The following is a 23,886-nucleotide window of genomic DNA, read 5'->3' as shown; positions in this document are numbered from 1 at the left end:
AAAAATATGGTGAGAATGCTTATAAGGTTTAACTTCCTTCAGACTTAGCCATTTCACCAGTCTTCAATGTTGTTGATCCGATCATGTACAAGGGTGAGATAGAAGGGCAGACTGAGAACCAAGCCAAGGTACTACAAGACTTGGATGTGAATGCCTTGCCACAAGTAAAGCAGCTTATAGCAGAGGATATTTTCAAGTCAAGAGTAAAGAATTCTACTAGACACCAGGTCTACATGGAGCACTTGGTGAAATGGGCAGGCCAACCTGTATCTGAAGCAACTTGGGTGGAGGAGAGCAAGTTCAAGAAGCTAGGCATTGATCCGGCTCTTCTCACTCCCCTAATTCCTTAGCTTGTTGCAGAGGGGGGAGTATGGTGCAGGAGCACCCTTCAAAGGGCTCCCACCATTTAGTTTGTTTTTGTTCTTGATTCTTTATGAAGCCATTGTATATAAAATAAAGAGCCATGTGCTCATTGGTCATAGTTAAGGTCCTAGTTGAGGTCTTAGGGTCATAAGTCAAGATTGAGATTTTCTTGTAGATAGAGGATATGTGTGCCTTTGAGGTGTTTAGGGGTCCTTCATAGCATGGTGGTGTCCTTAGATTGGCCCAATGTGGGTCTAGGAGTCAAGAAAAGTAACATTGAGAAAGTTGCTCAAAAGTTGCAAAAGTTGCATGACAACTTTTAAAAGTTGTCAAGCAACTTTTTCACCTAGTGGCCAAAATTCTTAGTTTGGCGTGGACAACCCTAATATGGGTAGACAAACTGAGGAGAGGGTAGTATAAGTATTTTCAAACCCTAATTTAATGGGTTGGATGTCATATGTTGTACGGCCCAAGCAAACTAACTGACTGTGACTACAATTTTTGTTGCTAGTCGACACAAATGGAGTAAAGAAAGATCATTAATGGATTGCTTTTCATGCAAAACTATGTGGAGTGTCTTGTATGGTGTTTTAAATTTCATTTTGAGCAATTAGATCAGGTTTTGGTTTGTAAGTGAGGTGTGTTTGTAAATAGTTTGTAATTTGCATTCTCTCTATCCAGTTTTGGACTGGTTTGAATAAATGGGCTCATAACTCCATTCCCCATTGTGGAATCACCATGAAACCATGGGGAATGAGAGTACAAACCATATAATATAGTTAAATGTAGGTAGGGCCCTTGAAAATGCAAGGAGGCCATATAAGGACCCACTCCTACATGAGACTAGACAGTGCTTGGCTAGGAGGGGTCAAGTTGCAGAGGTCTTGGAGAGCAAGATTGGTCAGAGGAGAGTGCACCCTTTGGAGGAGGTGTAGAGGAGTGTGTGAAGCACCACTGGTGTGAAGAAGGAGCCTCCACCAATCCAAACAAGGTGGTTAAAACAAAAAACATACATTGTGACCCAGGCAGACCATAAAACCCTCACAAAACCCTTAAAAACCCCAAAATTCACCCAAGGCACTGTATGGCCACTTGGAGGCCCAAAACTAGTGAAATCATTGAGCCCTTGCCAAATGAATGGTAGTCCATTTTGGGAGTTTGGGTAGTTGAGCATCATTTGCAAGAGAGAGCCCTAAAAGTCTAGATTGGAGGCCTAATAGGGGCTTTTCCTTGTAGCCCTATTTTGTAGGAAATGAGCAAAATGGTGGAATCGGTAGGAGGGATGAATGGTGAAACTTCTTGGGGGCACATGGATGGATGTAAAACATGGTTTAAGACTTGTCTTAACCTTGCTAGGACCTCTGAAGTAGTAGGAAAAGCCAAGCCCTTATTAGCCATAGTAAGGGGTTTTGAGTCTCATGAGTAGGTGAGACCTTAGGAGCAGCATTGCAATTCATTGGTGGGTGGATTGGGCAAGGTTAGGGGATTCCTCAAGAAAGGGAAGTCCTAGAGACCCTAGGGTGTGAAGAGAACACCAAGTGATCCAAGGGAAGGATCCAAGAGCATAGACTAGGCTAGTCTATCCCAGATCCCATCCCATCAATGGAGTAGTAAAAAGTAGAGTTGCACTTCACAATCTACTGCTGAAGCTAAATATGTAATAGCTTATATGAATTTCACACAAGCTATGTGTATGGGGCACATTTTGGAAGGTTTGAAGATGAAAATCTCAGAACCTATAAAGATTTTGTGTGATAATACAAGTGCAATAAACATTTCTAATAATCTTGTTTTGTACCCAAGGACTAAAAACATTGAATTGAAATATCACTTCATGAGGGAAAAATTTTAAAGTAAAGATGTTATCTTGGAGCATGTTTCTACAAAGGAACAACTTGCAAATATCTTTACCAAACCTCTGCCTAAGACCACTTTTGAGTATCTTAGAAGTCAATTGGGGGTTGTCTATCTTCATGAAATTAGTTGAACATGATGTTGATTGCATCAGTCCCTGAATTACTTGTAGAATCATATGGTTTGATGAAGGAGTGGATGTATTCTACAAGGGGGCATCAAATTGCAGAATGATGTTGATGCACAGTGAGAGCAGAATTACATGTTTTACTTTCACTTTGGCATTGATGTCAAAGGGGGAGAAGAATTATGTGTCTGATAAGGTGAATACTTGGTAATGTAAACCAGGATTCCTATTCACCAACGACAAGTTGAAGATACACAGATCAAGGTGAATACTTGGTAATGTAAACTAGGTTTCCTATTCACCAATCTTAGCAGCAATCAAAACCATTGATATTTGTATTGCCATCAATGCCAAAGGGGGAGATTGTTGGCATTTTGACTTTGATGGAATTTTGCATAGAGATTTCATTAATGATATGTTGTCATTGATATCAATTGAACTGGTAAAAGGTATTCATGTTATTGTTGATATTGTTGTTCTTTATATTGGCTAGTGACTGGTAAGAAGAGAGTTGTAGAAGGTGTTGTAACCGGTATGTAAAGTTTGTGAGTTGAACCGGTGAACTGGTGTAAAGGGTCAAACCTTTCTATGTAATGTAACCAGTAAACCCTATCAGCTGTTAAACCCTAACTGATCAAGTTTGTTGGTTTATTATCTGATGAGCGGTAATGATGGAGACACGTGTGATCATTGTATGAGGATAAATTCAAATTGGTTTGGCATGTTTTCTTATTGTCTAGGGAAGGAGAAAAGTGGATTGCATTTAATGCATAGTGTGTGATGAGATACAAAGTCCAATGGAGTGGTGATCATGGAACGGTTGGAATTGTCTTGAAGAATGTGAAGAGATTGTCATGATTTCTAACAGTTAAGATTGAACCGACTTGTTTGTAATCTCAATGATGAGAATTAGGTTTTTGATGTGTTACCGACCTAATTGATTTGTATTTAAGGTCGATGAAGTTGTTTTTAAAGGTTGTTGGAAAGATTGGTAGAAAACCTGTTGAGTGTGTGGTTGCCCAACCAGTGAATGGATCTGCACTTTGAGTGAATGCAGATTGAATCTTAGAAGAATCCGATCAAGCAAATGTAGTGGTACTCAGATAGATCAAGAAAACCTGTTGTTTTCTAATAATTACAGCAGAAGTAAAATCCCTTAACCAAGTAAGCTCTAACAAGCTTGGTTACTCATTAAATCCTCTAACAAGGTGGTCTATTAGCTTGGATTCTTAAATTCTTCAGTGAGGTTACTCCTAATAGGGTATTGTTCTTCTAACAAGGCATATTTGTAAATACCTTAACCAGGTGATTCCTAACCGGAATTAGTTCTTAACAGGACTTATTGTAAATCTCTAATAGGCTTTGGCTCCTAACAAGGCAAAATTCGGAAGAGTTTAGATAGCTATCCTTGTGAGTCCCATCTCATTGTGGTTTTTACCTATTTGGGTTTTCCATGTATAAACATTTGTGTCAAGTGGTGAATGCTTTTGTGGTTGTGATCTTATTTGTTGATTTGGTTAACTTCTGATAAGGCATGTTAAGTAGAAGCATTGAGAGATGAATATGTTGAGTTAAGATTAAGAATTTTTTACATTTACAAGATTGAAGGTGTTTACTGTTAAAAGTTGTCATAACAGTTAAACCGGTTAATGTCAAGTATTCCTAAGAATATTGATCTTGACTGAGATATGTTTACTTTGTTTGACTGAGTTTGAGCTTGGGAACTTTGTATTAGTTTTTCAATATACTGATTCACCCCCCCCCCTCTCAGTATTCTATCAGATAATTATTCTTTCATCATACCATCATGCAGAACCCTAAAGGTCACCAAAAAAATTAGCCAATGAATGAGGAAAAGTTTGATAAAGTGATGAGTGCATTAAAGGAACTTAGCTACAAGGTTTCTAAGAATGAGAAAGGACTAACAAATGATAAGCCAAACTTTCATAGAGAAGATAGGCCAATGATATTGTATGATATACCATACAATACAAATTGTCACAATGGTAAACTAGTATCAAATAATTAGAAGTCTTCTACAAATAGACACCTAGTCCTCTACAAAGGCTAGGGGCTATTATGCTAGAGATTACACCATACTATGCAGCTTGCAGTTTGCATCATTCTCCAGGTCAATGTGTAGCAGCACAATCTCTAGAGCAATTAGAAATACAATGTGATGAATGAAATGAGAACTATTATAATTAGAATGATGATATTAAAATAATGTCGAAAAATCCTTACTTGGATGGTTCTATACAAAGACAGAATCAAGAGTTATAACATCAACATGTATTTTTAGATAATGAGGAGATTCCTTTGGATCATTGAGGAAGAGCATTAGGACAAGTAAATCTCAAAATATCTACTAATAAGGTGATTTTGTCTCTCATGGCTATAATAGTGGATCAAGCCAAGCATAATTACAATCTGGGTAGTAGAGCCATGAACACTGATCAAGGTAAACCCGTTAGCATGTTTATTAGGAGAATAAATAATGAAGAAAATAAAGCAAGTCATGATAAGAAAGTTGAAGAAAAGAATTAAGTTTTAAATGCTCCTAAAACTCAAAGTGATAATTCAAAGATAAAATTGAAGGTGAAGTAGAATGAAAATGAAGATGTTAAAGAGAAGTTTACTAGGGTTTTAAAGAAGACAAAAGAGAAGGAAAACTCCTCTGCAGTGAAGGTTGAGAATATTCACAACACTATGGTATTGTCTCATGTCCTTTTGACATGGTGCATACATTGTCTCTAATCAAGGTGTAAGTCACCTTTATTGAGATGACAATGACTGGAGAACACAAAAAGAGTGTTCTATCTTTGATTTCTAGTGTAAATAAATTGGTGATTGGGAAGGACAATCCTAAAGACAAAGAAAATGAAAGTAAAGACCATGTCAATCACATGCATGATGAAGTTGAAGAAATCCCAGAAGTCTATGTAGGAACAACTTTGATAAAATGTACATCATAGATTGATCCATTTTATGTATCATTGTTGGTAAATAACAAATTGTTAAGGAATTGCATGATAGATTTAGGAGCTTCAACTAATGTGATGTCTATTTATGTGATTAAAGAATTAGGATTGCAGGTCACTCATGCATATGGGAAATATTTTGTAATGGACTCAAGAGAGGTACAAATAGTTGGAATCATGAAAAAATTAAAGTTTTCATTGGTATCATTCCCTAAAAAGAAATTTTACATGAACATAATTTTTGTTGATGTTCCACTAGATATGGTATGCTACTTTCAAGAAAGTGGATTAAAGTAGGAGGAGGGAGTTTACAACTAGACCTTTCATATGCATTTATTTCATGCAATAGAAAATAATTGAAATTGGATAGGGAAACAAGGTCTCCTACTATCATTGAGTACATTAAAGAAGAAGACGAGCATGTTTTCTTTTGTGGTGTTGATATGGATAATTTCACTATGAATATCCTTAAGGAAACAAAAGAAGTCCCATATCCTTTTAGCAATGAGTTGAGGGAAGTTGATGATCTAAACAATTTATGGGAAATTTATTTCTATGGAGCATTCTCAAAAGAAGGATCAAGAATGATAGTGTTATTTATTTCTCCAACTGGTAAGAGTTTTAAATACTCCTACTTGTTGAATTTTCCATGCACCAATAATGTAATAGAGTATGAGGCCTTATTACTAGGATTAAATAATGTTATCAAATGTGGAGTAAAGATGTTTAAAGTGTTTGGTGATTTAGAGTTATTGATCTCTCAATTCATAGAAAGGTATTCATCACACAATAAGATATTGAAGCAATATAGGTTTGTAGGTTGGTTTATGTTAGAATTTTTTGATGCATCTTCCATTTAATGGATTGACAGGTCAAATATTGTGATGCAAGATTTTATTGCTTATATTTATTTGAGGTAGGAAGATATTACCCTTCCAAGAATTAAAAAGGTTGGGGTAAAAACAAGACCTGTAGTACTAGATAATATCTATCATTTGTATATCTTCCATGATGATGCAAAATTGTTGAGATTCTTATAGTGTATTGATGAATATGAGGATCAGGAGATTGATATTAACAACTTTGTTCAGGTCACTAATGGGAAAGAAATGCTCTTTGGAAAGGAATTGATTTAGATCAAAACCAACAAGATTCCAAAGGCATTGGCTACATTAGAAAGGACATTTGATAATGTTGACAAATGTAATGAGAAGCCAATAACAACTCAAGAGAAGGATGTAGAAGAAAAAAACTTAGGGATAAAAATTTCTCCAAGAATTATCTTCATAGGGAAGAAGTTAGATCCTCATATTAGGACTCAGTTGATTATCTTACTAAGGAAGTATCAACATGTGTTTTCTTGGCCATTTCATGATTTGAAGGCATACAAGTAAGACTTGTTTCAACATGAGATCCCACTTAACATAGATGAAAAGCCCTTTAGGAAAAAGTAAAAGCCAATCAATCCCACTTTAACACCAAAGATATAGTAAGAATTGATGAATTTGAGGGAATGAGGAATTATATGTTAGATAGTTCAAATAACCGGAAGAGAACTGAGAGAGTGGGGGGGGTGTGAATCAATTGTCTCAGATTACCGAAACCCTCAAAAATTAAAACTTTAATACCTGAACCCAAAACATTAATACCAGAATTCTTAAACCAAATACCAGAATAGCAATTAAACCAAATAAGAATCATCAATAATCACAGAATAAATACCATCCACATGACACCAAGATTTATATGTGGAAAACCTTGTAAAGGGAAAAACCATGGTGGGAAGCCTACCCATAGTCAAATAATACTTCTGCAGTAAGTATGTGAATTACAATTGAGGGGCCTACACTTGCAGGAAGGCCAACAGCCTAGAGCGCACTACTCATCACAAAAGGAGTCTCATTGACTACATAGACTACAATCCGGAAGAAGTGTTTGAATTACAAAGATAGCATCTCCTATACCTGAGTATAGTTCTGGTTAAGCTCAATACCAGGTGACTAAATTCTCTTACATAAACCCAATTTGATCTTCAATGATCGACCAAATCCTCTACCTGAATGATATTACATTATTTGCACATTACATATCCATATCCCATTCCTATATATGATCTACAATGAGATCTTATATCTATATATACAAACCCTCGACCATAAACAATCAAGTCGGCCACCAGACAATAAACCAATTACATACTTACAAAACATGTCAGCCTTAGACCAAACGAATAATATCCAACACATAAGACATCCCAAAAACACATCGAGAGGTCCAATCCACACGTTACATTAAGTCGGTCCATGGGTGAACTCACAATAATGGTTCCCACTTTTTTGCCACTTTTGACAATGAGATGAACATTTTTAAAATAATATTCAACTTCCAACAACTATAACTTTTAAACTATTAAGAATTTGGAGATGATGTAAATTAGTGATTTGTAGCATTTTGTCTATAGATTATAAATTATTTTTTTTCAAATTTTTTTGAAGATTGTTTTAAAAAAAATTCCATCTCCTTTGAAAAGTATTTTTTACAACAAACTACATTTTTTAAGAGTGATGTGCCTCCCGAAACATATAAATTTTTATCTATAAATGATAAAAACACAATTATTTTGAATTTTGGTTTGTAACATCAATATCCAGGGCTTCTTGTTGGTTATCAAGATTATTTCATTTGTGCCTTGAACCAAAGGTTCGAAGGAAAAAATTTCTCAGAACTCTGAAAAATTTGGGGAGAGACCTCTACAAGCGGGTTCAAATGAACACTAGTTCGAGCAAAGGGGGGTTCGATCGGACCCCCGTTTGCTTGAACCCCCTGGGAAAAATTATGACGTGTACTTTCATGTAATGATCAGGTTCGAACAAACCCAACCTTTTGTAACTGTCAGCGTTCGTTCAAACCCTAGGCGACCCAATTTTTTTTTAATATATTTTAGTAGAGTCATAAATATACATAATTCTTTTCTTTTTTATATACACAAATGATTAAAACAATTCATATTTTTTGGATGAAAGAAGACATTTGAAAATTTTGAAGATATTTGAAGGTTATTTTAAAAGCATGGGGAATAAGAAGAGAAGGCAAAATAAGACTTCAAGGAATTATTCTCCCGAAACGGAACAAAGAGATCGAGAACAAAGAAAGAGAACAAAGAAAACAAAGATATCATGATGCAAGTATTTATTTTTATTTTTATTTCTATTTAATTTTATATTTATTACATACCAAAAATTGTGTTTATTTGTTAGTATTAGTTAAATATTTTTTATCTAGTATTTTAAATAATATTAATTAAATTAATTTAATTTATATAATAATTCTATCTTAATTAATTTTAAATGATGTTATTTTTATTAAATTAATTAGAAATAGTAGGATTAAAAATAATCTTGTTTTAATTAAAAATAATTATGCTTTACTTTGAAATAATATGTGTATTTGCAAATTTCAATTTCCATTAACTTGCTTGTGTAATTGACATTTTCTCTCCCCCCTTAAGTCCATTTGTAATAGATCATGGTTTTAATTTTAAATTTAGATCTTTAGGACCCCTCTCTTTCCCATTTATTATTTATAATTTATAATTTAATTTAGATTTTGAAACCATGCGTCTTTATAGTTTAGCAAACACTTCAATTGGTGATCTAAAATTAACAAAATTGTCTTTTGTGTCTTCAGCAATAGGCTCTTTTTGTTTTATCCTTAGAAAGGGGCCTACCTCCGAAGTAGCCCTTAAGGCTCGGTGAGAGGGAATGACCCAAAGTGGTAACAAGCTAAAGCCAAGCTCTTCCAAGCCACTATAAATAAATGTGTTTGTGATGAAATTTGCAAGGAATGGGTGTTACATGTTGCTATAACGGTGTTATGACTCCCCATTAACCCTATAGAGCACAACCTCTATAGGTTGGGAGGCCTTCCATTTAACAAAGCATAACACGCTAGTGATTATAGCCACCCAAATGGATGCCCTTACTAGACACCTTTTGTGTTAGAATCCAAAAACCTTCTAGTTGTTAGCGTAGGAAGTCAGACCTCTGAAGTGGCTCACGTTCTTACGGTTCTTAGTAGAGATACAAAGTTCACCATGGGGAGTTTTTGTGGGGACTGGTGCTTGGCTACCCCAGATAAGTGATTGTCATGGAGGGGAACCAGTGGGGTCAAGCACCCAAGTATCTGCTCTGAATTGCGTAGCTTGAGGAATCCCCCAAGTGAGATTCAATAACTATTGTCTCGTCCAGCCCTAGGATTTGTGCTTGCATGATCAAAACAATCAAACACTTTCAAACAAAAAACATTGTGTCTTCTTTGTTTTCAAGTGTATGCAAAAATATTTAACATTATACTTGAGTCCCCTTAAAACCTATATTATGTGATACTAGGACCTATTATGTGATATTAAGACCCATTATATGCGATAATACCTATCTTAAATATGACATAATAGAACCTATTATGATATATAATAGGTCTTATTGTGACTTAATAACATGACCACATATGCAAAAACATTTCACATTATATACTTGAGTCTGGGCCTTAAGACCTATATTTATGATATATTAGGGCCTATTATGTACATCTGATAAATTAATGACCTATTATCGCATAATTTAGGTCCTAATATCACATGCATAATAGGTCCTAATATTTGCATAATATAGGTCTTAAGGGGAGTTGAAAGTATAATGTGAGATGGTTTTGCATATGTGGTTAAGTATTAAGTCATAATTAATAAGACCTATTATGTCATAATAGGTTCTAACTTATATCATATTTAAGACCTACTTAATTTCATGTGATAGGTCCTTTAATATCACATAATATATTTGTCTTAAGGGGAGTCAAGTATATTAATGTGAAATGTTTTTGCATATGTAGTCATATTAAGTAATAATAAGGCCTATTATGTGATATTAGGACTTATTGTGTGATTATAGGTCTTAAATATGACATAAATTTAGAACCTATTATGTCATAATAGGTTCTATTTATATGACTGGACGTATGCAAAAACATTTCACATTATACTCAAGAGTCCCCAAGTAAGACCTATATTATGCAGATCATATTAGGACCCATTACATGTGATATTAGGAGGTCTTTTATGCAATAATAGGTCTTAAATATGACATAATAGTCAACTTGTTATGACATAATTTTTAGACCTTACTAAATGTCTTGAAAATTTGGTTTCAAATTAAACTTGGAATTTAATTGCATTAAAAATATTCTTTGTCATCTTAAATTATGTGCAAAACAGGCTCGAGAAGAAGGGAGTTCTGAAGCGGGAGTCGAGGCAAACAAACCTGTTGAAGAACACAATATAGTTGATGAACATAGGGAGGAGCTTTCCCAAGTTGAACCAATGGAGGTTGAAGGATAGGGGTCAAGCTCCTTACCTCCTACCACTAGTAATATGGATGAGCATATTGTGGATCTAGCTAAACAGGTGAAGAGAATATTTCTTATAAAAATTTAGATCATTTACTTGAAATGGATGTGGGTGAGTTGAAACATCTTGGTGAAGAACCTAGACATACTAAAAGGAGGTCAATGAATAAAAGTGCAAAAGAAATAATGTCTCATTTCTACAATCTTGATACTACACTAGAGAAAGCTCAATTGTTATCAATTACAACAAGTCAAAAGAGGAAAACTTCTCAGCTACAAAAATCTATTGTTGATAACGTTAAGAAAGGTTTGGTGAATATTGGTAAAAAATCTCGAATAGTAGATAAGACCATTTCAAGAAGAGTGATGTTGACATCTTTAGTAAATGAAAGATTGCCTCAAAAAAGACAAATCTCTTCACTGTCATCTGAGTTTGGTTTTAGTAGAAGGATAATATCAAAATATGTGAAAAGGAGAAAGAGTTTGGATGATACTACCTCAGAAGGGAATTGGGCAATTATGTGTAGAGCTCCTCATTCTGATAGAATTGAAGACGTTGTTAGGAACTTTGTGACAAGTTTTTGGAATGATAATACTCATCCTTCATCAAATAGTAGAGATGTTATCAAGCAAAGGATTGGCCCCAATCGTTATGATCTCTATGTAAAACATTGGTTAGATACAACAAAATATGAATTGTATGTGTTGTTTACTAAAATAAACCCTCATATAAAGATTGGACAAACCATGTTTAAACAATTAAGGCCATATTATGTGAAGGTAAACAAAGTCTTTGAAACTTGTTATTGTTATCACATCAAATTTAATCTGTACAATTAGGTGTTTTGAAAGATTAGAGAAGATAGTGATGGTTATGAAAAAGCTCCTCCTAAATGAACAAGTCAATTCATATCATCCATCTTATATGATAAATCAGATGATAATGCAACTATCAAATAAATTGCATAAAAGTAATTTGTGGAACATGCAGGGAGTTGTCTAAATTGCCTTTGAGAGATAAAGATACTGACATGAGGAAGATGGTAAATTGCAAGAGTTACAAGTACAAAAAATTTGAAACAAAATTTGGAAAGGAATCTACAAGGCTAGATTATGTAGAAGAGGAAATACCTATTGGAACATTTATGGAAAATTTTTGTAAGTTGAAACATATGCCATGGTTTTTTTGCCAAGTGGCAAGCAGAAAAATTTAAAAGATTAAGAGACACTTTCCCACTTGGAACTATTCTATCCATAGTGGACTTCGCAGAAAATTAATCTTTTGCACATCAAAAAGAGATTCAATCAGAGTATTACTTTTCAAAGCAAATCACTATTATGGTGCATGTGTGTTATCGACATGCACAAATGGATTTAGATGGTGTTGATAGTACATTTGAAAATCATGTCATTAAGAAAGAGTACCACTTCTATATTAGTGATGATAAGGAGCATGACACACATTTTGTACAACATTGCTTTAAGAAGTTTTTTTAATATTTGAAAGAGAGAGGCATAACAATAGTTAAACATTTTGTTTGGTCTGATGGATGTGTGACACAATTCAAATCTTCAAGGCCATTTTATGCATCATGTAGATATTATCAAAATGACAAAATACCACATGTTTGGAGTTTTTTTGAGAGTGGTCATGGAAAGGGTGAACATGATGGTGTAGGAGCTTGTATCAAACGTGCTATAAGAAAGCATCAAATAAATTATACAGGAGATCATATAGATGATGCACATGATGTTGTTGAATGGTGTAAGAAACACTTTGTGTAACCTAATTATCCTGGTGAATCGTCATCAAGAACATATAGACCCATGTCATATAGAGTGTTTTGGGAGATAACCAATGTGTTTTCTCTTTTAGTGTTTTATTTAAATGTTTTTTTAATTTTTTTAAATGTTACTAGTTCAAATGTTTTAATTTAACAACTTGATCTACATGTATGTTCGTTTACACATGTACATTTTGCAGATGTGGATAGAAGATCAATGTATGGATGCAAGAGTGTGGAGAGGACAAGATCTTTGCATTGTGTCATGAGTACAGATAATCGCCCATGAACATTGTACACTAGGGATTATTTATGTTTTTGTTCTGATTCCATTTTGGAAAACTATGTTGATTGCAAAAATGAAGAGCTTGGATATATTAGTGAATGGAAATTGGTGCCACTAGATGTTTCTGACACATACAATGATTCAAATGAGGATGAAATCTTTGAAGATATTCCTTTGATTTCTGGTGATTATGACCATATTTTAGGATTGATTAAAAAAGGTATATGATGTACATATATTTAAATTATATATATTTATTTCCTTTAAAAATGTTGCGTACATGTAAATAAATTATATGAGTTTTAAAACGAGTACACATGTTTTAAATTTATTTAACTTGTTTCAAATTGCAAGAGATATTTTTGCAATCATAGCAGATGATGGAAACATAGAAGGTGTTAGTTATTATTTATTGTGTTGCACAGAAGAGAGAAAGAAGTTAACAAAATCTGAAATGAGCGATGGAATGTCCTTTCCCACAGGTTTGAACTGATTTGAACGTTTAAATTATTTTAAACTTGCACACATCTACACATGTTTTAATTTGTATATGTACACAGCTCACTTACGTGCAAATTTTTAATTTCTCATTTCTTATATACATGTACATGTGCATGCTCAGTTGTAGTGCAAGGGACATATTTCAACCAAGTTAAAATTGTTCAACATGGGATTCATTTCACTGAATACCAAATTGACAACAAGGTATATCAATATAGCCACTTGGTCATTGATGTTGGCCTAATTCTTCATACAGTTCCATGTCGCAGGCGGTCTCAAAAGTGGAGAGTAAATAGTGAAGATCATGAAAAAATATTAAGTGTTATTGAAGAGCGGTTTGAACCACTTGATGTGGTATGAACTATTTAGTAAACCAATGTACATGTGTTTAAACCCATGAATTGAATTAATACTTGATAAATTAGAAGTTAACTTGTTCTGAAACTTGGATAAATTATTATTTATACATCAAGGTGTTTGAATTTAATATTTGATATATATATATATATATATATATATATATATATATATATATATGGCTCGTGTGGACCATATATTAATTAGTTAAATATGAAATTTTCAATTATATTAAATTAGGATGTATGAAGCTAATGTACATGTGTTAAATAATACTTACGTGCACGTATGCAAATTAAATTGGGACATGTGGATGAGTTAAAAATGTGTTAAGGCCTGATGTATGCACTTGATTAGGATGTATAGTCTATCTAATTCTAAATGCTTGTATGCATATGTAATTTGTAAGTTGTTAAAATAATTTAGCATGTATGTAAAGTAAATTAGGACATGTATTTATTTAATTAAAAATGCATCTTAAATTAGGCTGTATGTGTAAATTTGATATTAAATTAGGACATGTGTGTAATAATTGAAGAGCGGTCTGAACCACTTGATGTGTTGTGAACTATTTAGTATGTACCTAGAAGCACATGGTGTGAACTATCTAGTATACCTAGAATTTACATTATTGAATATGTTCATTAACTTGAGTTTGTTCATTTGATATGAACAAGTGTGATTTTTATATTGTTCATGGCTTGCATAGTGGAGTGGATATATTGTTCACAAATTCATTTGAATTCAATGCATATCTACATATACATGTTACATGTAGTAAAATTTAAAATTTAAAATTTAAATTATAAACATATCAATCTTTTTTTAATCTATCTACATGCACACAAATTCAATCACATATATATATATATATATATATATATATATATATATATATATATATATATATATATATATATATATATATATATATATATATATATATATATATATATATATATATATATATATATATATATTTGAAATTTTTAGAGAACTCTTAAAAACATTTACACCAATTCAATCTAGATGATCTTATATAATATAATTTAAAAGAATAATCCAACATGCACATACATATACACATGTGATCTAATAAGTTACATATAATCAAACACATCATTTAACTTAAATAAATATTTAAAGTATATATATATATATATATATATATATATATATATATATATATATATATATATATATATATATATATATATATATATATATATATCAAATGTGCAAATATGATCAAACACTTGAACTGTACACACACACACACAAAAATATATAAAGTGTGTAAGTAATCTAACATGTGCATGATCATATATAATATGAATACAAATGATGTGACATATAATCCAGGATCAAATGTACAAACTATACATATAAAGTATAATCTAACCATACATGCACATGATATATATGATCCAAGATCAAACACAAACTGTATAAAGTACATAATCTAACATACATGCATGAAATATATAATCTAATCAAACACATACTGTATAAAGTATAATCTAGAAACTTCATACATGCATGAATATATAATATGAAAGTCTAAAATGTACATATATAAAAAGATAAACAAATGAACTATAAAGTCTAGCAAATCAACATGCATCATGTCGGACACGAATAGAGTGACCATCTGAGGGAGAGTCTTGGTGAGAGTCTGGATGTACAATAGACCCCTGCAAAAGTAGAATTTATTTAAATATTAAATATAGATCTCTAGACACATATATACATATGTGCATATTTTTAAATATAATCAAATTATCTGACTAGTTAAATTTAAATTAAAATATAAATTGTAATGCACATACATATATGTACATATATACCAAAAACCATAACTAATATGTGTAGCATCAAAATAATCTCTCCTACGCACACACTCAGAGCTCAAGCTAGGAGTGACATGAGCTAACTGTTATACATATACATATATACATGTATTTAAGGATTAGTCCAGGATCAATTTAAATAATACAAGTTAACTTATATTATTTATTAAATGATCTATATATAAAATTACCATACATTACAACATATACATCTTGTAAAAATTTAAACACACATGTACATACCTCTGTATTAGGAGTAGGTTGTATAGTTTGATCATGTCCTATGAACATATCAACCACATCACTTGTGCTTTCATATCTCTCTCTGGTTGTATGTATGACTAAGGAGTGTAAGGGGCTAACTAGATGACTAAGCATCGTGGATGAAGTGTCTGACTATAGTAGGATATCGATAAAACCTGTATGGATCAAACCTCGTAGCTGCTCCTCAAATGAATCCAAGCCCTCATCTGTGATATGGACCTGATCAGCTTGTATCTCCTCCTTTGTAGCAATAGAGTGATCTATAGGTGGGTCAATTCCCAGAGCATGCGTAGAGTGATGAGAATGATGTGACTGCCTCAGGGTATGTGTCGATGCAACGGTAGCCTGCCTGTCTCTGAGAATCTCCTCTCCAGTAGCATCTAATGGTATCCCAAGTTGAGATGAAATAAAATGGTAAGAATGTAGCAGGTCCTTGGCTAATTACTGTGATGTTTTTACATGTCTACCACCTCCTACTATAGCCACTACCTCATATGGGGAGGGGATGTTAGGTCCCGGAGACAACTGAGAGTGGGGGGGTGAATCAGTTGTCCAATAAATTCAACCAAAATTAACTTAACCAAAACTCAATGCTTAATGCTGGTAAACCAAACTTTATGCCGGTAGATAGTTTTATCAGTTAATTACAGTACCGGTAAAGATTAATGCATGAAACAGAAAGAAAATAACATCCACAATACATAACACAAATATTTGTACATGGAAACCCTGTAAGGGGAAAAAACATGGTGGGAAACCTTACCCATAATCAAATGATACTACTACAGATAGTATGTGTGTACAAATGGAGTCTGCACATGCAAAAAGCCCAGCTACCTAGAGCTCACTGCTTAATCACAAAATGGGAGTCACACTAACTACAATTGGATGGTTAAATCCAATGATAATGTACTGCATAAAATAGCATCTTCATATGCTGGATTCAATACCGGTTTAGTTCTGATTGCCTCCACAAAAACCTTTCTTCAACCCTCAAATGATGTCTACATGTGTAGCTCTGCTTATTTTCACATATACCTTATTACAATCCTTTTTCTTATCGCATCTCAATCTCACAAATAAGATCTTACATTTATACCATAACCTAAGACCAATTGAATAGGTCGGCTCACTAAGAATATTACAATAAAATCAATTACAAATAAATCATATGCGATGCATCATGTCGGCTCAATGCATTTACAATAATAATAAATCATCTCCATATCGTGTTGTGCTGATCTGGAATAGATATGCTTGCCGGTGCATAACCTGGACCTATTTGCTGATAACAGCAAATATGCAAACCCGAATAGACCAATAACCAAATCGCCAAAACCAAGTGATCGAATAATGTCTTTGACATAACCAAGTAGTATCTAAGTCATTCCAAGTGTCGGTGAACAATATAACCTGCCGGTGAACCAAATATCGGTGAATAAAACCAAAGATCTCCAAGTGTTGATAAGGTTGACAAGTGTTGATAAGTGTTGACATCAATGAAAAACCCATATCAACATATCCAAAATACCAAGAATCTCCCCCTTTGGCATTGATGGAAACACAAGATGGAAAAACCATCAAAGTGCCAAAACAGAAATGCCAAAAAGGAAAAACCAACAATCACCCAAAGAGATCATTAACTAGAAATCAAAATACATAATTTTCTCTCCCCTAGGAATAATTTCTCCCAAAAGATATCTCTCCCCAAAATGTTTTTCAAATGTTTTTTCATAATATCTCCCTCCCTTTGACATCAAATGCCAAAGAAATACAAAACCAAATACAGAATTCCAATTTATCCAATTTATCCAACTACTCCCCCTGAGAAGTAGCTCTCCTCATCAAAGCCAGAATAAAATTTCTCTATTAATTCTATTGGTTGATGACAAACATCAACTGTCTAAGTCTCTACTGGTGGTGGTAGGACTCCAAGATGCTCTCTGAGATATTCAAAAGTCTCCTTAGGCAAAGGCTTTGTAAAAATATCTGCAATGCGCTCTTTAGTATTCACATAAACCAATTTCACTTCTTTTGCTTCAACATTCCTTTTAGAAAATTGAATTTGATACAAACATGTTTAGTCTTAGAGTGAAATATCGGGTTCTTTCATATATCAATAACTTCCATTTTGTCATCGTAAATAGTTATAGGTTCCTTGCATTTTACCTTTATGTCCTTCAACATTTGTTTGATCCATAAATACCTGTATACAATTAGTTGCTGCTGCAACATATTCTGATTTTGCTATTGATAGACATGTACAACTCTGTTTCTTGCTCAACCATGAAATTAGTCTACTACCAAGAAAAAATGCTCCACTGGTGGTGCTTTTTTTGTCATCTACATCTCTTGCCCAATTAGCATCTGTGTATGCACATAAATCAAAATTTTCATCTCTAGGATACCATAAACCAAGATTTGTAGTGCCTTGTAGGTACCGGAAAATCCTTTTCACTGCTGATTCATTATTTTCTTTAGTATTACTCTAAAATCTTGAAACAATACATACTGCATTCATAATATCGGGTCTTGCTTGTGTCAAATACAGATACCTCCTATCATAGACTTGTATCTAGTCAGATTAATAGGTTTTGATTCATCCTTCAAGGATAATTTATCAGTTGTAGTCATAGGTGTGCTTACCAGTTTAGAGTTTTCAATGCCAAATATCTTTAGTAATTCCTGCAAGTAATTAGATTGACATAGGAATATACCTTTATCAGTCTGTGAAATCTGCAATCCTAAAAAAAAAATTATCTCTCCAATCATAGACATTTCAAATTCTTGCTACATTTTGTTAGAAAAGTCTTTACACAACCCATCTTGTCCTCCAAAGATTACATCATCAACAAAAACTTCAATAACCAAGATGTCATCATTAGTCACTTTGTTGTATAGATTTTTGTCAGCATTACCTTTAGTGTATCCAAGCTTCAAAAGATATTTGTCCAATCTAGCATACCAAGCTCTAGGAACTTGTTTTAATCCATATAAAGCTTTCCTTAACCTGTAAACCATGTCTTTGTTATATGTCAAATAAAATCCATTAGTTTGTTCAATATAAACTTCTTCTTCAAGATCTCCATTCAGAAATGCACATTTAACATCCATTTGATATACTTTAAAGTTTTTGTGTGTTGCAAAAGCCAATAAAAGTCTGACTGCCTCAATTCTAGATACCAGTGCAAAGGTTTCATTGTAATCAATTCCTTCTTTCTGTGAATATCCCTTACACACTAATCTTTCTTTGTTTCTTATTACCTTACCATCTTCATTAAGTTTATTTCTGAAAACCCATTTAGTTCCAATTACATTTTTGTCTTTAGGCCGGGGAACTAATGACCAAGCGTTATTCCTTTCAATTTGTTCCAATTCATCTTCCATATCTTTAATCCAATATTTATCTTCACATGCCTCATTAATTGATGTAGGTTCAATTTGAGAAATAAGACATACCTCTTCATTTTCCAATCTTCCTCTAGTCATAACTCCTTGAAATTTGTTTCCAATTATCTGACTTTCAGAGTGGTTCAATCTTACATACCTAGATGTTTTTACTTGTTGTTGTTCTTCAGTGACTGTTGAATCTTCAAATGATGTTGGTGTAACTGGATCAACATTCTATATCGGTGTATTCATGGTAGGTTCATTTTTTATTATCTCTATTGTTGGTTCAAAGACCATGCACCTTGAATTTCCTCTAAACTGTTCATCAATCTTCACATTTGCACTCTCAACAATTTTCTGCAATCTCTTGTTAAAACATCTATATGCCTTGCTCCTAGATGAATAACCAAGAAACATTCCTTCATCACTTCTACGATCAAATTTTCCAATATACTCATCTCTTCTAATATAGCATTTACTTCCAAATATTCTAAAATATTTAAGAGTAGGAGTATTTCCAAACTATAGTTCATGAAGGGTATTACCAGTTTCACCTTTGATGTGAACTCTATTGAATGTATAAATTGTTGTATTGACCACTTCTCTCCAGTATATATGAGGTAGATTTTCTTCTCATATCATACTTCTAGCTGAATCCAAGATAGTTCTATTTTTCCTTTCAACAAATCCATTTTGTTGTGGTGTCCGAGGTGCTGATAACTGTCTTTTGATCCCATTCACTTCACAGAATGTATTAAATTCCTTAGATGTGAACTCACCTCCTTGATCTGATCTCAAACATTTGATTTTCTTGCTAGTTTCATTCTCTACCATCACTTTGAATAGTTTGGATTTCCCAAATGCTTCAGATTTCTCCTTGAGAAAAGTAACCCAACACATTCTACAATAGTCATCAATGATTAGCATAAAATACCTATCTCCTTATATACTTCTAGTTCTTGTTGGACCACATAAATCAATGTGAATTAAATCAAGAAATATTGTTAGATTTCTCTGGAATACTCTTGAAAGATGCTCTAACTTGCTTTCCAAATTGACGTTCCTTACATACCCGATTATGAGGTTTAACAATCTTAGGTAAATCTCTCACTGCCTTAGTTGTGCTGATTTTCATAGTGCAATCAAAATTTACATGACAAATTCTCTTATGCCATAACCAACTTTCGTCAATATGTGCAATGAACCATATTTTCTCATTGTTGTTCAAATGAAAGATATTACCTCTAGTCTGATTACTGGTTGCAATTTCCAAACCAGTTCTATTTAAGATTTTGCATTTACCTTTCTTGAATTGTAACTGAAATCCTTTCTCAACTAATTGACCAACACTCAAAAGATTATGCTTCAAACCTTCTACATAGTAAACATTATCAGTATTGTGCTTACCATCAATAGTTCCTTTTCTTTTGATCATACAATCTTTATCATCTCCAAATCTCACTAGACCTCCATTGTAATCTTGAAAGGTTATGAATTTACTCTTATCACCAGTCAATAATCCATTCATCCTTATCTTCAACTTTAGCTGTCAGGGCTTGCTTTACCGGTTGAATAGTAGGTGCCGATTGATCTTCAGTTATAGCAACAAAAGCCCATCCATTGTTTGTCGGTTCCTCATTAGAATCATCAGTAACTCCTTCATCAACATAATAACAAGATTTGTCTCTATTCTTCTTGAATTTGTATCTCTGATAATCAGGGTTAGGCTTATATGTTCTCTTATCTTCTTCTCTTAATCTTGCATGTCTATCAGGACATCTAGAAGCCATATGACCAGTCTTATTACAGTTAAAACATTTAAAGGGTGCTTTACCTTCATACTTACTTCTAATTGGACCTTTAGGCATTTTCCTTGCAAATAGTGCTTCAAGATCTTCCAGTTCTTCATTCTCCTTCCTGATATCTTCAAGTTCTTTTGCATAGAAGGCTTTCCAATCAAATTTCTTAGATGATGATGATGATGCTTTGAAAGCTAGATTTGTTTTAATAGTAGCAATAGGACCAAATTCCTCAAGTTCAAAAGATGAAAGTTTTCCAACCAAGGTGTCTCTAAATACTGATACATTAGGCATTGTTCTTAATTCATTTATAGTAGTAACTTCCATTTTATATGCTGGTGGCAATGCTCTTAAAACTTTAGAAACAATCTCATCTTCAGTCAAGGTTCCTCCACAACATTGTATACCCAAAACAATTTCATTTACTCTTTCTATAAAAGCAGAAATTCTTTCATCTTCTTCCATTTTCAGATTTTCATACCTAACCCAGAAGCATTCAATTTTTGCAATTTTTGTTGTGGAATCTCCTTCATTCAATGTTTCCAATTTGTCCCAAATAGATTTAGCAGTAGATCTATCTAACAATCCCATGACTTGTTGATCTGATAATGCGCTCAAAAGTGCTTCTCTTGCTTTGCAATCATTTTCCTCATCTTTAGCCAAGTTAGGTGGATTAGGTTGACCTTGAGTAGCAGAAGTATAACCATTCTTTGTAACATCCCATATGTTCTTTCCAATGCAATTAAAATGTGTCTCCATCTTGATCTTCCATATGCCATAGTTGGTTCCATCAAGTTTCGGATTGTCCTTCTTGAAATAGTTAGAAGACATTGGATCTCCTCAAGCTGTTAAACTTCTGCAAAAAGAGGACTATGCTCTAATACCAATTGTTAGGTCCCGAAAACAACTAAGAGGGGGGGTGAATTAGTTTTCCAATAAATTCAACCAAAATTAACTTAACCAAAACTTAATTCTTAATGCCGTTAAACCAAACTTTATGTTGGTAGAAAGTTTTATCAATTAATTATAGTACCGATAAATATTAATGCATGAAACAGAAAGACAATAACATCCACAACACATAACACAAATATTTGCAGGTGGAAACCCTGTAAGGGAAAAAACCACGGTGGGAAACCTTACCCACAATCAAATGATACTACTACAGATAGTATGTGTGTACAATACGGAGTCTGCACATGTAGAAAGGCCAGCTGCCTAGAGCTAATTGCTCAATCACAAAATGGGAGTCACACTGACTACAATCATAAAATAGCATCTTTATATGTTGGATTCAGTACCGGTTTAGTTCTGATTGCCTTCACAAAAACCTTCCTTCAACCTTCAAATGATGTCTGCGTGTGTAGCTTTTCCTATTTTCGCATTTACCTTATTACAATCCTTTTTCTTATCGCATCTCAATCTCACAAATGAGATCTTACATTTATACCATAACCTAAGACCAATTGAATAGGTCAGCTCACTAAGAATATTACAATAAAATCAATTACAAATAAATCATTATGCGATGCATCATGTCGGCTCAATACATTTACAATAATAATAAATCATCTCCATAATGTGTCGTGCTGATCTGGAATAGATATGCTTGTCGGTGCATAACCTGGACCTATTTGCCGGTAACAACAAATATGCAAACCCAAATAGACCAATAACCAAATTGCCAAAACCAAGTGATTGAATAATGTCTTCAACATAACCAAGTAGTCTCCAAGTCATTCCAAGTGCCAGTGAACAATATAACCTATCGGTGAACCAAATACCAGTGACTGTGCATAAGTCACTGACTTGCCAGGGAATAAAACCAAAGATCTCCAAGTGCTGATAAGGTTGATAAGTGTTGACAAGTGTTGACATCAATGACAAAACCATATCAACATATCCAAAATACCAACAGGGGATGCCATCAATAATATACTAATCATCTGAATCTAAAACCACCCTGTGACTAGAAGATGCATTATCTATGGATGATCTTGAACGTGGTTGGCTCATCATATATCTGCCCAGCTTGTCAGATGATATGGTGGTTGTTGCTGATGCAATCTTTCCAATCCTATCAATTGCTTCTCTCTAAAAAGAAATCACAATGTGATCTGCTATGGGGGCAAGTGTTGGGACTACTACCAAAAATCTCTCGCCAATAAGATCCCTGTGTCTAGGCAGAGCTCTATCATGCCTACGATATGCATCTCTATCAATAATCCTGCCCCTCCCCTATCCATAATATGTTGGAATATTAGGGTAGTTTGGTTTCATCTAACAATGAACCTCAGCAAATACTTGTTGTGCAAAGTATAACGGTATGTGGTCGTTATTAGGATAACGACCATGGGCAGCTAAGAAGCATGGATACATCAATGATGCAACATGTGGATCAATACATCTCATGGCTTGATATCCTCTCACCTTACTCTTCTCTTGATACTGTGGAAAACATATCTCCTTGATGGTCTCCTTCGAGACCACCCTCACCATATCAGCAAAAGAATCAGGACCCCTCACCCCACTCCTCAACTATCTATAAATATCATGTATAACCTTAGGTGAGAATGAGGTGTGAGAAACTAAGTGGTCCCTCAATGTCTATGACCCCTTAGGACCACATATTCAACCCCTTGGGACACTATAAATGTGATCTTAAGGCATCGTATGTCGTAGACACTAGAATGTTAAAAGGGGTCATATGTGGTCCTAAGGGATCACACATGTATAGTGTTAGAATATACATGCATGACCCCTTACGACCACATATGACCCCTTCTAGGACAATATGTGATCCTAAGGGGTACATGTTGTATATAATAGTTATAAGGGGTCAAATGGGGTTCTAAGGGGTCATATGCGGTTCTATAAGGATTTTACAAGGGGTCATATGCAGTTCTAAGGGGTCACACATGTGTTAGAAC

This window comes from Cryptomeria japonica, chromosome 11, assembly GCF_030272615.1.
Source record: "Cryptomeria japonica chromosome 11, Sugi_1.0, whole genome shotgun sequence".
Classification (NCBI taxonomy): domain Eukaryota; kingdom Viridiplantae; phylum Streptophyta; class Pinopsida; order Cupressales; family Cupressaceae; genus Cryptomeria; species Cryptomeria japonica.
Note: the sequence above shows the minus strand (reverse complement) of the source record.